The 17515-nt window shown below is 45.5% G+C and overlaps 1 protein-coding gene across 4 annotated transcripts in view; it reads right to left on the bottom strand.

Moving 5' to 3' along the window:
* Positions 1-16489, bottom strand: part of Rai2 (retinoic acid induced 2) — a 69245-nt gene extending 52756 nt beyond the window's left edge. For 2 of the 4 annotated variants that reach the window (XM_078035081.1, XM_078035082.1), the window contains exon 1: positions 16265-16489. The gene's annotated coding sequence lies outside the window, so the exon portion shown is untranslated. Of the gene's footprint in view, positions 1-15676; positions 16022-16264 lie in introns of those variants that run through there. The other 2 variants (XM_021722963.3, XM_005316010.4) reach the window with 1 other exon arrangement.
* Positions 16490-17515: the final 1026 nt, after the last annotated feature.

Genomic DNA, 17515 nt, shown 5'->3' with positions numbered 1-17515 from the left:
GAGTTAAATACTTGGGCAATAATCATGTGCAAATCTAATGTTTCATTTGATAACCACTTACCATCTAATCCTTTGTTGTCTTTTTGGTCTTCGCATCCTATAGCTTTTCCAAAAATGACAAGAAAAACCCCTATCATGAATACTCCAAATATATTCACTGATCAGTCAAATAATGATATAGCAGCAGTAGTTACCCCTGATCAAACTTTTACATTTTTAGTACCCAATCAGCTCAAAAGGTAGAGCTTAATGCAGTATTACAAGCTTTTGTGATGTTTAAAGATTCTGTATTTAATTTATTTTCTGATAGTCAGTATATAGTTAATTCTATAGTATCCCTTGAAGATGCTGGTAGGATTTCCCCTTCCTCTACTGTTTTCTCTTTGTTTTCTACTATACAAAGTCTAATCTGGGACAGAAAAGATCCATTCTTTATAGGACATATCAGGGCACATACAGGATTGCCTGGAGCCCTTAGTTTGGGCAATGATTTAGTAGATAAAACTACACATGATATACACATTTTTTCTACGCTAGAAGAAGCTACAAATTTTCATAAATCCTTCCATGTCAATTCAAATACTTTAAAAAAGCATTTTAAAATAACTAAGGAACAAGCTAGACAAATAATAAAACAATGTCAAAATTGTGTGACCTTTTTACCACAAGTTAATCTTGAAATCAATCCTAGAGGACTGATACCTAACCATATTTGGCAGATGGACGTCACACACTTGCCAGAATTTGGAAAATTAAAATATTTGTATGTTACAATTGATACTTCTTCCAGATTTTTGATGGGCTCCCTTCATGCCAGAGTAAAAACTAGAGATATTATAGCTCATTGCTTACAAAATTTTGCCACTGTGGGCGTTCCAAAACAGTTAAAAACAGATAATGGCCCTGGCTATACTTCTACCTCTTTTAAACAATTTTGCTCATCATTTGGCATTACTCATATAACAGGAATCCCATACAATCTACAGGGACAAGGCATAGTTGAAAGAGTTCATCAAACTATTAAAATGTACTTATTAAAGCAAAAAGAGGGAATTGGGAAGGGGTATATATTCCCCAAAGATAAACTTAAAATAACCCTTTTTACTCTAAACTTTTTAAATTTGGATTCATCAGGGCTTAGTGCTGCAGAAAGGCACATGTGCCCAAAAAATGTACATAAGCTCAAGGTACTTTGGAAGGATATTCTAACAGGACAATGGAAAGGTCCTGACCCAGTGATTGTCTGGAGTCGGGGTTCCGTTTGTGTGTTTCCACAGGGAGAACAGCAGCCGATTTGGATTCCAGAGAGACTAAAGAAATTTCTACCAACCAAAAAGAAGATGATTTGGCTCAAATCCATAACAGCTGATATCCAGAACTCCAGTTTGGCTATCCTTACATCTGCGACACTGGTTCTCCCACACCAGGAGGCTAATGAATAATGAACACCATAAGGCCTATTTCAAACGTAAGAAACTTTGGGACTTGCTTGTGGGAATACCTTCAGACCCATATACAAGTTACAGGAAAAAGGATGGGATATCAAAAGAAGAGTCAAACCCAAGTGGTAACCAGGATGCTTTTTTCAATATCTATTTTATTATTGCCCTTTCCCACATCATGAAGTTTTATTTTGTTTTTTAAGCTCATACAGACCTAGGTTAATGTTTTTCTGATCAGTTCTATTTTTTGACTGTGGAGTTTTTGAGCATTGCAATGAGGATTTCACCTGTGAAAAGCTACAAGGCCTTTACTATTATGTGTTGTATGTATTGTGTTATGTGTGCACACTTGTGTTTTGTGTTGTATGTCTGTATGTGCGTATGTCCATATATCATATATGAAGAGCACTCATGAAAAAATGGATCCAAATTTTTTATTATTATTATTCATGTGATTTAAATGGTTTAATTTAAATTGGGTAAACAGCTGTAGAGGATTGTTTTAAAATGTGAACAAAAAAGGAGGTTAACAGATCTGGTTGTTTACTTTCACCTTTCCTTTTCATTATATCTAATTCTATTCAGGATACTAAATTGTTTAGAAAATTGCTTTTTTTTTTAGTGCCTGCTGGAATGTTACATAATTTTTTTTTGCCATCACTACCAGAATTCCTATCTTCATCCCAGTGCCAGTGAAGACAAAGATAAAACCAAACTACAGCTTCTGTGATAGCTATCACAACAAACTGTATAAACTGATGCATCAATGAATAATGTAACTCAACAACTGATACTCAATCAAGGAGTCGATTTACTTTGGGAGGAAATGGACATATTAATGGAGTCCTCTGTTCTGAACTGCTTGCAGAACTTGCCTGGACTATGTATCACTTGTATGCACTGTGAACTATCTGTTGGTGCAGTGAATTGTGGTAGTGCCGGGGTATCTTTGCTGATAATGTCATGGGTGGTACAATTTTTCCAAAAGGGGCTGTCAATTGGCTTGGTGTCATGGCGTTTTGTATCCTCCCCTTTCTGCTTGTAGCAGGTTGTTTATGGTGTTTGTGTAAAAAACACTATCCACAAGTGTGGCTAAATGCTGGACCGGTAGTCAATGACAGGTAAGATCCAATTGCAATGGTACCAACCTAAGACAGGAGGCTGACGCCTTAAGGTCAGTTCATCCGATGACGGGTAAGGACCATATGTAGTATTGGACAACCTAACACAGGCACGGTCCCTAAGCCACATGCTTGTTGTTTAATTAAACAAAATGGGGGAGATGTTGACAGCCACAGTAGAGTCGGGATGGCGCCTGGCATTTTGCCAGGGGGAGTGGTTGAGAGATTGTGCCAGCAAGCCATTAGGATGGTTGAGTTCCCGTTGAGTTCTCACGGAGTTCCCATTGAGTTTCGGTTGAGTTCTCGCGGAGTTTCTAGAGAGTTCGTGTGGGTTCGTTGAGTTCCAGTTGAGCTCGCGGGGAGTTCCTGGAGGGTTGCGTGGGTGGCATTTGTGTGAGTTTGGAAATAAAGTTCGTTCCTGCTTGAATCTACAAGTGGCCCGTGACCTCTGGATTATTTGTGCCCAGCAAGACTGCGGCACCTAATAAGACCCACTAGGATCTAGGCGTGCCCATCTTTTTGGTGCATGGCTTAGAACTTGCCTGTTTGCCCCCTAGGCTTCCTCATCTGCAAATAGAAATAGCTATTTCTAAAATGGTCTGTGTGGTTCAAGGGGAAGCACCCATGTTAAATTCTTAGCCAGGTGCTTCGACTCCATCTTGGACACTGAGGATATGGAGTTCTTGGGCCCCAACCACAGAAGTGGTAAGAAGAAATAAAGGATAAGGGTTGAGCTCTAGGTGTCATTCTCTACAGAAAGAAAGGGGCAAGCCACAGATTTGACGGCATTGCAGTAGTATCCCATATGGATAGGGGATGAAGAGTTCCATGCTCCAAATCTCCACCAGGGAGTTGAGAACAGGTGGAGTTAACTAGAGAGAGGAAGATGGGCCTCATTCCCTGGTGAGTGATGGTGATAAAATTGAGAGAGGGCCAGCCTTGGGGACTCACAGGTTTGCTGGGCTGTAGATTAGGTAGGTGGCACAGAGCCAAGTGATAGGAAAATGGAAATACTCAAAGCACAAGAATTTGATGTTTTGCCACCAATGGGACAGAACCTCTGTGATGGCAGAAATAAGGACTTGAGTTCATGCCTTTGAAGACTTGTTTTTGGAAACACACAAATTGGGGGAAACCTTTGTATTTGTACTTTTTATTTAACAAGTCATCTGCATTTCAGTGCTGGAGAGCACATTGCCAGGGGCCAGGAGGGTTGGATTATCAGAGGCCATGATTAAAGTAGCTTTAGGAAGTGGGGCCTGGCTCAAGAGAATGAATGTTGGTTTGAGACCAAGCTGCAAAAAAAAGACCCATGATTTCTCCCCTCCAAACACACACACAAAAAAAAAAACAAAAAACAAAACAAAAAAAAAACCCAAAAACAAAAAAAGAAGGCGAGCAGAGAAAAAAGAGAATGTATGTCTTCTGGGTAAAAAGCACAGATTTGTACACTTAGACAAAAAAGCAATTCCAAGTTACTCTTATTTTACAAATACTCATAACAAAAATGGCTTAGAGTGGCTATTTCATGAATAACTTCAGCTACTTCTTTCCACCTGTATTTTCTTAAACCAAAAAAAAAAAACAACAACAACAACAACAAAGAAAACCCTCAGCATCATAATACCCTTTCCAGAGACTTTTCCAGACCTTCCCAGCCTCCAGTCTTGCCCCAGGGTAGCTGGCTTTTGCCTGTCCAAAAAACAGACAAAGACTTTAATTGGGGTGAAGAAATATGGGGGGACCCAGCTTCTTACCTGCTTGTGTCACTTGCTTCACTTGTTTTCTTTCTAGTTAACTTTGCTGTCCCTGTTTAATCACAGAGACAGCAGATGGGACAGCAAATGGGCACCTGTGCCAGGGCTTGCCCTAAATCACCATGGTGGTCAGGCGATTCCTAGACACCATTCTCCTCCTTCACCCCATTCCTGACTCTCCATCACTTTCCAAGGAGTTCCACATTAAAATGGATGCCTTCAAGAACAACTGCCAAACTCTACTGTCACCCAAATAAAGGTGGGGCTGGGGGAAGGTCAGCTCTCTGGGACAGCAGCAGGAAGGAAGCTTGTGCCAGCTGATGTGAGCCAGCTGGACGCAGTTCTAATGCATGCTCCAGCTGGAGAACCATGGAGCTGTGGGCCTCTGAGAAAAGGATGAGATTGTGGAGGGGGGGAGATGTGAAGTTGGTGGACATCCTGGGACAGAAGTACATAAAATACAGAGGGGCAGAAAGCAGCCATGGAACAAGCACATTCTAAAGTTGCACTGTTCAATATAGTTGCAACATGAAGTGACTTCTATGTAAAATCAACAGATTTAAAACTTCAGACCTCAGTCATACTAGCCACATTTCTAGTGCTCAATAGCTACTCTTAGTGAATGACTCCTATATTGGACAGTGGAGGACGTTTCCATCATTGAAGAAAGGCCTGTTGAACCAGGCTGCATAAAATCAGAGTTCCACTACCTATAAGCTGCATGATCTTGTGTAAGATACTAACCCTCTCTGAGCTCCAGTTCCTCTTCTGTGAAAAGAAGCTCAAAATACCCATCTACTTATATGATTGTTATGGAGCGAAGAGATGAGATTAGATGTAAATCACCTGGTATAACTGTCCAGGAACTTGATAAATGATAGGTAAAATTGTTGCTCTTATGATTTTATGAGTAGTTATTAGAGATGTTTCCTAAGAAAATGGATGGTGTGCATTGGCTACTATGGACTCTTGCCACTATGTTTCAATTGCAAATTTCAGAGCTTGTGCAAATGGCTCTGTTTTTGACAGGACAAGCCAGTAGTGCCATTTTGAAGCGATACCTATTTGGTGGCAGGCCAGAAAGGTGGCATTCTAACCCAGAGCAGTAAGAGACTTATACTAAGGCTATAATTCTTAAAGTCAGAAAGCCTCATTTTATGAAAGGGCTTTCTTTTTTTCTTCTGTTATATATGTGTGTGTGTGTGTGTGTGTGTGTGTGTGTGTCTGTGTGTCTATGTGTGTGTGTGTGTGTGTTAACCACTAATGCCACAATCCCTGGGCCCATCTTTTTCATTAGAACTAAGGCTTCAGCTTTCTTCATGTAGAAAGATGTCCAAGAGATTGTATAACCTTTTCTAGGTTTCCCTTCTACCCCCTACCATATAAAGAAAACCAAACATGACCCAGCCCAGAGCAGTTGTACAACCCAGAGACACCTTTCCATCATGCACTACTGAAAGCCTGTATGTACTCCACACGGGGAAAAATGGGCTAGAAAAATAGAGAAAGGGCCTCATATGTGGAGTTTTATTCTACTTCATCAGGAAATAGGGAGTCACTGAATATTCTTGAGCTAGAGTGATAAGACGAGAGAGGTCCTTCAGTAAGAGGAAGCTGACACAGGCAGCTAAGGGAACAACAGCACGAATCAGGTAGAGAAGGGAGGAGACTGGGGCCAGGAGTGTCTTCTGAGACCTGCATTCATGGTAGCAGTGGGTAGGGCTAAGGAGAGGATAATGGGGGTTCGAGACAATGAGAACTAGCAGTAGTGTTGACGCTGAAAGCCACAGATAAAGGGTTGAGGCTGCATGCTTTGATACTCCCATTCAACAGGCCAGTTTTGCCCCTCAAACTCCTCTGAAGAAGCAAGTTTATTCTTTTTTTTTTTTAATGTTTTTTTTATTTTATTATTTATTTCTTAGTTTTCGGTGGACACAACATCTTTGTTGGTATGTGGTGCTGAGGATCGAACCCGGGCCGCACGCATGCCAGGCGAGCGCGCTACCGCTTGAGCCACATCCCCAGCCCCGCAAGTTTATTCTTCATCTGGGATTTGGAAGGAGCCAACTCTCTGTGGCTCAAGATTTCTGGTATGGGTTCATACAACTTGATAGAAAAGGCCCATTCTGCCCTGCCCTAAGTGATAAGTCACAGAGGATCTTAGAACAAATGGTCTCACATTGATATTTTCACATTCAATAATTTCATATTCAGTCTAAAGGGCTAGTGATTTCTTTCATAAAAGGAAATTGCAGCCAGAGCTAATTGCTCAATCTGAAATGTATCTGGACATTGTTTAGATGTTGGAAAGGAAACAGTAATGTTGCAGAGTTTTAGCAAAAAAGAAGAGCATTATTTTAGAAGAAATTAAATGTAAATTAGTAGGAAATGTAGCCCTGCATTGTCTTCAAAGCTTTGCTGTATACAGTGAAAAGAGCACTCCCATTTTGAGCTTTCCTTGACATTTTTCTTATTTATAAAATGCAAAGGGAAATTCATCGGCACATGCTCAATCCATTCCCATCCATTGATTTGTTAGCCAATCAATGGCCATTGTAATCTGAAAAAAATAACACTGGTTTCTATGACCCATTCCAAGTGAGGCTGTGTTCAGCTAAGCTTAATAAAGAGAAAAACAGCAAGGACCATCTGGAAAACACTCTTCCGGAGTCGCAAAAGATAGTGGCAGCCTTTGCCCAACCTGCTATAAATAAGTGTCTAGGAAAAAAAAAAAAAAAAAAACACCCGATTTTCAAATCTGTTTCTACTTAATACAGCTGCAATAGAGTTTATTTAGCTTTTCCCTATAGCAGGAAGACTGTTTGCATTTTTATGACAAGGGTCTAAATGTTTTTCACAGCCATTTCCATTGCCATTATTTTGAGGAACAACATACCACTCGGACCTGTCTGTTGGCTTCTACAGGACACAGCGGTGGCCCCAGTGGCCTCTGCACCACAAGACTGGCCTCCAAAGCCCAGATTTATGATCCTGTTTCCTCTCCCAGTGTTGCAACCATCACCCAAATCCTGGCCTGCAAGGGGCTGGCAACTAGAATGACCAAGTGTCATGTGCTGCAAATCAATTATTTATCTGCCTGGGCCCAGCACACTGAGGATCCCCTCCAGCTTACTGCCTCCAGCTCACTGCCTCTCCTTCATGATGACAAGGACTCAAAGTACTCTTCAAGTGAGGCTGGAACTCACCAAGGAAGGCATATTGCTGGCTTGGTACACCCCTAAATGCTCACCTTTCCATCTTTCCTCATTGGCTAAGCCTGCCAGGGAATCCCTCTGTGCATGACACTTCTCAGACACATTTTGGAAAAGGCCTGTTTATGTTAAGTGGTTACAAAGTGAAGCAGCCTCCACTGATTTCTGCACTGAGCACCTGCCCCTACTTCTACCAGTATCTCCAGACACCCATCCCACTCTGAGAGACAGGCAGGGCAGGAGTGACCTGGGGACAATATCCCTGCGTGATGATGGATCCATGTCTCTGCTTTCCTCCCGCCCCTTCCATGCCCCTTCAGTTTCCACAAACGCACAGGACACGGGCTTATCCTCCCAACACCCTCCCTGTGTATGCATGACCTTCCTTTCTAGGCTTTCAAGTGGCCAGAAAGAAGATGGCTGAGGTCTGGTCCTGGTGGCAACATGTCGTCTCCTCTTGCTGCCTGTATATATTACCAGGTTGTAGCTGCTAGAAAGAGTTCTGTTCATGTCTCTTTCCGGGAGGACTTTCCCCAGCAGAATTGCTGCTGCAAGGAAATAATGTGTGAAGAGGAAACAAAATTGGAAGTGGGGGGGGGAGACTGAATGTCCAATAATTGTGCAAAATGCACCCTCTATCCACCAGTGACTTTCTCAAGCAGTACTAGAAAAAAAAAAAAAGGAATTTAGTTGTTGGTAAAAGGGTTGCCACAGTCTGAAATGAGTCTGTTACAATGTTCTGAGCAGAGCTCTCCCAAGTACACTAAAGGGCTAAATTAATTGGCTCTGGCTTAAGATGCTACAGGAAAAATGACAGTGGGGAGGGGCGGGGGTGGAGGAAGACGCCTGGTGGCTTTGAAGTCATGCCTGGAATCAGGTGCATATGAAAAAGAAATTAGGAGGAATAAACCTGTTCTCTTTATGAAAAACCAGAGAAGCTGCTCGTTCTTACAATGTGCACCCCAATTACCTATGACTTTTTCAATTGCCTGTCTTTAAAAAAAAAAGAACTCTGTGCTTATACAATCATATGGACCCTTCCACCAACCTTAGAATTAAATCAGGCACATGACCCACTTCCAACTGTTAATTAATCACCCCCATGAACTGTATATATAAAAGTCAGAGAGAAAAATTGTCTTTTATTATTTCCAATTGAATTTTCTGAAAACCACAAATTACTTATTAAATTTTGGTCTAGACCAGTCTTTCTCAACTGTGGTGATTTTGTCCCATAGGGGACATTTGGCAGGGTCCAGGATGGGGGATGGGGTGATGCTACTGGTATCTAGCGAGTATCTGCTGAACATCCTGCAGTGCACAGGACAGTCCCCCATAGCCAAGAATGGGCTGGCTGAAAAAGTGAACAGGGCCAAGGCAGAGACACAGTGCTCCAGATAAAGCCAAATATGCTTAGCCTTTAACAGGCACAACTTGGCTGTCACCAGAGGGAAAAGACCTCATTTTCTTCAAAACCTAAGGTGAATTTACACATCTGTAGACCAAGGATGTATTTACTGCTTTTTTCACATGAATCAAATAGGTTCTCAATCAAAATGTAGGAACACTAAAGAAATAACCATGATGACGGTGGGGCATTTTAAATGCATATTTCATCAGTCTAAATGGATGGAAATTAATATCTCATAAAATAAAGCGATTATCTAAAATCAATACACTGTATCTTAATCTGCAATTAGAGTTTTTAAAAAAAAAAAACTAAAACAAGGAAATGCCATTCTTTCCCATTTCTTGCTAGCTGGGTACACCCTTCTGAGCACCAGCTATTAAAAAACAAACAAGAAGACAAAAACCTTTTTTTAAAGCAGATTTTTCCAGAGCATAAAAAGCTTCCTGAATCATTCCATTTTATTTACTGTAGATTCAATCATTCTTTAGTGAGCAAAACATGCAGCCCATTCTCTTGGTTATGCTTGCCTGGCTTTCCAAATGCCCTCAAAACTGGGATGATGAATCACATACTTTGGCCCCACTGTGCCAATTAATAGTAAGCAAAAGAATTCCACACTGCCAAGATAGGACTTTCCGCCTGGTGTGTGTGGTGGCCGGGGGTGGGGCGGAATCTTCCAGCCAATTGCTTTCAGAGGATCTTAAGAGCAGGTGCTGCCATTCCCTAAAATTCCTTTAGTTCTGGAACATTCTGTGTGACTGCAGTGACCCCAGCTTGGGGGTGGGCTGTGATCAGGAAAAACCTACATTCTTAAGAGTCAGCCTAAAGCTTCCAGGCTTAAATCATGAAGGAAAGAACGGCTGACACCATTTCGACCCTTCCAGACCTCCATTCTTTTCTCCGAGTTACAAGGCAAAAGTGGCCGTACATACAAAGGCAAAAATAACAACAACAACAAAAATGCCCCAACACACCCAGTCTTGGCTGCCAGCGAGGCTTGCTTCTGCCGCTGAAAAAGAACAGTTGCTCTAGTGCAGCTGGAGGAGCTTTTCCAGGGAACTGGTAATACCCTGGCTGTTAATGAATTATTTTTCGCCAGAATGTCGGATTCTTCCTGTGCTCCAGTAAACAGTCTGCTTCTGCCATGGGAAACAAAACCAGCTCCTTCTGAGGAGCCCAAGGAGGTCAGCCAAGGGTTCCCTGTGGGGGCAGCCCCCTCAGGAGCCACAGCCACAGGCGCCTGACCTATAAATCACCACAGTCCCAAGTTCATTATTCCATCCCTTTCTGTCTATTCATGCTATGCCCAGTGCCTAGGGAAGGGCCAGGAATGCATGGCCATGACTGAGATGATACTGCACTGCCAGCCAAAATCATCTCCCCTCTCCCCATATCTCCCTTTAATCAGGTATCCTCACCTGCAGCACTTTTGCATGTGTGACACTGGGCTTCTCTGCATGCATTCTGTCACCCTGACAGAAACTGTATTTATATCCTTGCTCTTGCTCTCATGAAGCTGTCAGGAAATAACTGTATATTCTCTTTTCCTCTTTCTCTTCGTTAAGGTTGGCCCCAGCCCCAAGTAATCCACTCTCAGCATGAGAGTGTCTCCTTGGGACATTATTCTCTAAGCACAAATCCCTATGAAGGATATTGCTTTAAGCTGCTAAGAGGGCAGGTGTCAAGGAAATCACTTGCCCAGGCAGGAGACAACTCTCCAAAGGATAAGAACAGCAGCCTGGAGTGGGCTGGGTGGTGGAAAGAGTAAGACAAGAGGCCATTTTGTTCAAGCCAGCCTGGTCTTTGCTCCCCTACCCCTGCCTTGCTCTCTCCATTAGATTTCTGGGACCCACATTCTTCACAGAACACAACTAAACAAATATGCTCATGGGTAAGTCTGATGGGGACCCCCCAAAATACCACCCCAGCTGCTGAAAATCAAAATCATCTGACACCAGGCTGTTGTGGCTACTGAATCAGCCCCAGGCCTCTCATCTACCATCCAGACAGAGGGCATTTATGCCCCTAGCACATCTGAAGAAGCCATGACATCACAAGTTTGGTGACTAGTGTGCTCCAGAGCAGTGCTAATAGAAATAACTATGTAATTTAGAATGTTCTAGTAGGCACATTAAAAATTAACATAAACAGACAATATTAATTTTAATGCTCTATTATCTTTAGCAATATATCCCAAATATCATTTCTCTATGTAATCAAGACAAAAATTATCAGTAAGCTTTTTTTGTACCAAGTCTTGAAAATCTAATGCTTATATTTCATTTATAGCACACCCTAATTTGGATTAGGTGCCTTTCAGGTGCTCCATAGCTACATGCAACTAACAGCTATGGTATGGGATAACAAAGATATAAGACATTTCCATCACCATAGGAATTTCTACTGCACAGTGCTACGCTGAAAGACCAAAAGGCCATGGAAAGGGGAGTGACAGGTTTAAATAGGGCATGCTCCAAAATTCTCTATAATTGAGTTATTAGAGCTAATTATGACAGCAAAAATTGCAACTACCAGGATTGGGATATTCTAGTATACCAGCTCTACCTCTAAATGCAGATTAAAATGGGCTTTATGAAAGGCCCTGGAACCATGCATGGTCTAAATGTTTGTATCCCCTCCAAAATTCATACGTTTAAAGTTTAATCCTCAAGGTGATGGGATTAAGAAGTGGGGACTTTGGGACACAATCAGGAGAGCAGAGCTCTCATCAATGGGATTAGTGCTCTCATGAAAGAGACCCCAGGGAGCTTGCTTGCCCTTTCTGCCATTTGATGGCACAATAAGAAGTCTCCATCTATGAACCAGGAAACAGGCCTTCATTAAACAGTGACTCTTGCTAGCAATTTGATCTTGGAGTTCCCAGCTCCTAGAACTGTGAAAAATAAATTTCCATTGTTCATAGGCCATCTAGTTTATGATCTTTTGTTATAGCAGCCCAAATAGACTATGACCGACCATACCTACATTGTGGGGGAATTGTCCCACAGCTGTGGAAAGGCCAACAGGTATGAACATTGCATCTACTGGTTGAGCCACCTCCTTCTGAGTTCCTGTTTTGTTCAGGGCAAGGGCTAGGACAGATCACCAAAGTCATGTACTTCTTTCAGTAACAATTCTGGGTTTGCAATCTAATTTGGTGAAGCAGATACAGAACATGATCAAATTATATGTGCCTGTGTCTGAGCATGCATGTGTGTTTGTGTGTTTTCTTGGCCAGAGAGAGAAGGAGGGTCATGTGTGAAATCCAGAAATACTAATGTGGTCGCCAAAATCCCCTCCTCACCAGCTGCCATCAGAACGCAGGGGAGCAGCAGACTCAAGAGGCTCATCAAAAATTGTGAGCCACAAAGGAGAGGTCTTGAATCCGGAAACAACAAGATGATGGGTACCCGGGCAGACGGTCAGGTGGGAGGGAGAAGTGGTAATCAGAGGCATTCTCCAAAGACAAGAGCTGCCAACTCTACAGCAAAGATGTCACCCTGATCCCCAAATCAAACTTAATTCAGAATCCCATGCAGGCTTTTGTGCATGGGGAAAGTATAATTTAGCCATTTCCCCCCTTCCAGAAGAGCCTTATTCTCTGGGGTCCCCCTCATATTCTGATCAGAGAGAGCAGAATCAGAAGCCCCTCACATATGGATTCAAATCCTGGCTCTCCCAATAGCTCCAGAATTTCTAGAGGGTAAAAGGCTACCATACCATCTGTTTGGAAGGAGGCTAGGGATTTGCTTTGATGATGCATCTGCATAGCAAGTCCCCTACTCATTTTTATTTAATGTTTATTTATTTGAGACAGTAACAAATAAAAAATACCTCATTCCCTTTGGTCTCACCATCGACCTTGGGCTAATCACTTAACCTGTCTGAACCTCCATTTCCTCATGTAGAAAGTTGCAATTGATAATACCCATCTCACATGGATGTTGTTAAGGATCAAACTGGGGCTTGTCAGTGTGAAGCCACCAAGGGCTCAGAGCACAACACCAGGAACTCTTTGAGTTCCCAGCAAACACACAAACCCCTGGATTTCTCCTGACAATGATTGACAGCTCTCTCCCCATCACCATTCACTCCAATAGCTTCATCATTTGGTCACTCAGCTCTCTAGCAACAATAGGGAATTGGGAATTCCTGGATGAAAAGGCACCATTTTGGATCTATACACCTGAAACATAAATGCGTATCATGGGTAACTGGGTTGCCTCACTGGTGGGCTTCCTCCCCCACCCCACCCCACCCCCACACCAATTAGGTAGCATATTTTATGAAGGGGGATGGACTGAGGATTCTGGCCTGTTGGGAGAAATAAATAAAAGACTTTGAGCAGGGGCAGAGGACATATTGCCCCTTTAAATCATAACCACCAAAGTCTGGAATCAGACTCGTGACTGGAAATTTCTCTGAGCATTATCTGTAAAATAATGCTTTCTTAGGGGTCACAGGGTCACTGAAAAGGTTTCCCACATGTGAAGTGCCTGGCAGACAGAGGGCAACAATAAATGCTAGCTTCCTTCCCAATTTATTTTCCTCCACTTGCCTCCCTCCTCCCACAAAATCTAAGGTTAGAGGAGGAGCCAGAGAACAGACAGTTGGTATTTTCTTATTGTGGATTTGGAGCACATTATGTATAGCTATCTGTACATACAGAATATCACCAATCTGGGTCAAGGGATTTGAAACCAATTCTATCCTCAGTTTCTGGGTTGTTATAGGCAGAGCTCTCTGGCTGCTGGTGTTAGAATCCTCCAGGTAACACCTGGCCATATAACCTCCCAGCCTTTGCTTTTTCCTTCTTGCTGCTCACATGGTCTCAGTGCCTCTGTGGTCTGGATACACGATTTTACAATTTATTTTACAGTTCTTGCCCCAGCTGCGCACCAACTGAGTCGTCATGCCAGCAACTGGCTTCACCTGGAAAACTGTTTTCTCATTTGTTCCTGAGATGAGCAGTTTCTCCCTGGCCAAACCTTATCACAAGGTCTAGGATGCTTTGAATAATAAAAGCACCCTCGGGGTGGCTGAATGGTCCCCAGGTTGGTGCCAAAGCAGTCAGTCCCCCAAAGTTCCAGTCTGACTTGGTTCACAGTGCCAAGTCCACCTTGGACACACCTCTAATGGGCATCTGTCAGGATGAGAATTAAGTGTCCATTTGCAGGATACTGTGCATATGTGGAGGGAGTGGGGTAACTGGGGTGGGGGAGGGTCTCTGCGCGTCTAAAAGGCAGAGAAATGGATGCCACCAGGCTTACGACGCTGCGCCTTCCAGCCCACCCCTGGCTTCTGCAAGTGGCACAGCCTCATGTTGCCCTTTGAGGAGAAAACTGTACGAAAAGCTGGGGGTGGAAGTGCAGTGTGGCACTGGGGAGGGGCTCTGCCACCCACTAGCCTCCTTAGTGTCCCCCTCCCACACCACCACTCCTCCAGTGTAACAAAAGGTACTGCCGCACAGCATTTGCAAAGTTAGCCGAAGTCTCTTGGTCTACCAACAAACAATTCTGAGGACTCAAAAGGAGGAAGAGAGACATCTAGAAAACGGTGGGAAAGAGCCCCTGGGAAAAGCACAGAAAACCTTGCCTGATGCACGTTAAGGCTAAGAATTGTTTTCTCCCTGCTGGCTGCTTTTCTCTCTGTTCTAAAGAGACCGTCCAAGAATCGGCTAAATAAAGGGATCACACCAGAGGATGCGAGATAATGCTAAACCAACAAAAACAAAGACCCAAATGAAACAGAGCGAGCCATGAGAATACGCGGTTATCAAAACTTTGTTTGGCCGTATCTATTTATCATCGCCGTACACCCGGGCTCTGCGGAATATCATTCTGTTGATGTCACTTATCCTCAGCAAAATATTTACACATCCTTAAAAACGCCAGATGAGGGGGGCTGGCCCGCTCGCTGCCGCAAGCTGCCTCTCAAGCCTGGTTTCTGGGCAGCCCAGAACGTGGGGGCACGAGGGTGGGTGGCACTAGTGGGCACAGGTAAGAGCTACCAACAGTTCCGGGAACGCGGCCACCCGGGCGCTACACCCTGCCCAGCCCACCTCTCCTCTACCTGACTCTGCAAGAAGCAGCCACATCCCCATATGGTGTCAGCGTCTCCTCCTCCTCCCCTGCCTTTCTCATTGATTAAGTTCCCAAACCATTGTTAAAGCCGGGTTGCAGTTCCTTAGAAAATAGGCTAAATTCAATTAAGCTTCCCCCCGCCACAAAAGGAATATTCACAAAAGTTTGGCAGGCAGAAAGGAGGGCTGACTGCATGCCAGGGGGGTGGGTGACAATCCGCTCCTCCAAAGCCACCTTCTTCCTTCGCACCCCATCCCTCTCTCCATCCATTCGTCGTGCCCCAAACCTACTCCAGGGACTTCTGATAGGGAAACACAAAGCAGCAGCTGTTTGGCAACATTTCTACCCCTCGCCAGCAACTGTGGTGGGATGCCATTTCCCCACCCAGGCGGAGCTTATCCTGAACAATAGTCGGGCTTTAAACGGCAAACAAGCAAACACACAGAGCACAACCCCAACCCCGAAAAAGCCAACGCGGAGAGACGCAATAACTCCCTCCGCAGCAAAAGGCGCCACTGAAACGCACGCAAAAAAAATGCAGCGAGGACATTGCTCAGTGCCTAACATGGCAGAAAGCCCGAGCTGGTGCGGCCACCCCGGGACTGGGCATTGGGGGGCACCGGGCTCCCTGAGCGCCGACGCACACTCACCCGGCTCCAGGAGGATGCGGGGCTGGCTGAGTGTCACAAAGAGGAGCCCAGCACGATCTGGCAAAACCCAACTTTCCACCCGGCTCGCCAGGGCCGCCAAATACGTCAACAGAATCCATCTTTCGAAGGGCCTGGAAGGCGCCGGGTTTTCCGGGCCGGGGCAGAACGGCAGATCCGGAGGCGGCCCGGTGCGGTGCCCGGGCACGGAGTCCGCCGCGCGGCGCCCTCTGCGCCCGGTGCCAGCGCGGGTGGCTGCCCGAAACCCACTTCGGGGCCCCCGCCCCGCGGGCCGGCGCCGCCTCCCCGGCCGTCCCCGGCCCCGCCGGCCAGTGCGCGGCGCCTGGAGCAAGAGCGGGGCCCCGGCGCGCCTGACGGGTGGCGGCCTTGGCCCGCGTCCCCGCCCCCGCCCGGCCCTCCCCGCTGGCCCGGGCCTCTGGGCGCCGTCCTGCCCCCGGGAGCAGGCCCCTCCCCAGGCGCCGGGCCCCGCCAGGCGCGCCCAGCCCGACGCGCCCCCTGGGTCCGGGTGGCAGGTCCGCCAGGGGAGGGCGGGGGTGACCCTGGCCCGCACGGGGGCGCCGCGGCCGCTACCTCGCAATCGGGGCCGCCGCCTCCAGGAAGCCGCGGGGTGGTCGCGGGTGCGGGAAGTCTCCGATTTGGCCTCGCCGCCGGCCGCCTGAAGGGGGTGCACGGCGGTGGGAGCCTCCGTCGCCGCTGTCACCAGCTGCTGTCGCCGCCGCTGCTGCCGGTTGTGCGTGAGCGTGTGAGCGCCTGTGTCCGGGCGAGTGTGTGTCTGCGTGCGGCGCCCGGCCTTTACTATATACACCAAGGGGTGGGAGGAGGCGGGGAAGGGGAGGGTTTGGGGGAGGTGGCGGAGGAGGGGGAGCAGGAGGGGGGCGAAAGGGTACCCGAGGAGGCGGCGGCGGAGGAGGGACAGGTGATCTCGCCCACGGGGAGGGCGTGGCTGTGGGCGGCGCGGGGTGGCAAGAGGAAGGGGAGCCCTGGGCTGGGGGCTGGAGGACGAACCCGGGAGGATAGGAGGATCAGGGACCCTGCTGCCTCCTGGCAGGCTGGGGACCATTCCAGACCCCTGGATGAAGAAGAGAGAGGAACAGAGCCCAGGAGGCTAGGGAGGTGGGAAGGGCCAGGCGATCACCCTAAAATGCCGATTGTGATACCGGTGGAAGATTGTTCTTGCAAAGTGGGAGATTAGTCAAGACAAAATTAGTCCATGGACAGAATCTAATTTCTACCCAAGGAATGAGTCACATGTTTGTCTAACATTTATTAAGCACCTAGTGTTTGCCAGTCACAGGGCTAGGAACTGAAGAGATGGTGAATATATGGTTTCTGATCAGTAAATAAATAATATGTATCAATAGTATTATTGGTCATTAAAAGTTAAATCTTTAAAATGTTTTACAAAAGCAAAGGAAGCAACTACGTTGGTTTAATGAATCCCTAAAGATGTAAAGATTTTTTTTCTATTAATCAAAGCAGGATGAAGATATTTCAGAAAGAATGGCAGAGCAGGAATTACTTTCATCAGAACAGAGAGCAGTTGAATCTATCTGTTCTTTGTATGCTTAAACCCCCTCAATTCCCAACGCTGTGTGTATTCATCATGACTTCCCTCTTGTAGAATTTGGGGTAGCCACAAGAGTGTGAAATACCTAGGGAACCTCCTGCACGGTTTTTAACTAGTATGGAAATTTAAACTTGTATTTGAAAGGCTGTATTATAACCATGATATGAGGCAAGCCTAGTGTGGTAGTAACCAGGGCCAAATGATGACTTTCGTGAACACTTTTGCCTTGTGGACTCCTTCCTCCATAAAAAATT

This window comes from Ictidomys tridecemlineatus, chromosome X (assembly GCF_052094955.1).
Source record: "Ictidomys tridecemlineatus isolate mIctTri1 chromosome X, mIctTri1.hap1, whole genome shotgun sequence".
Classification (NCBI taxonomy): Eukaryota; Metazoa; Chordata; class Mammalia; order Rodentia; family Sciuridae; genus Ictidomys; species Ictidomys tridecemlineatus.
Note: the sequence above shows the minus strand (reverse complement) of the source record. Positions and strands in the feature narration are given on the sequence as shown.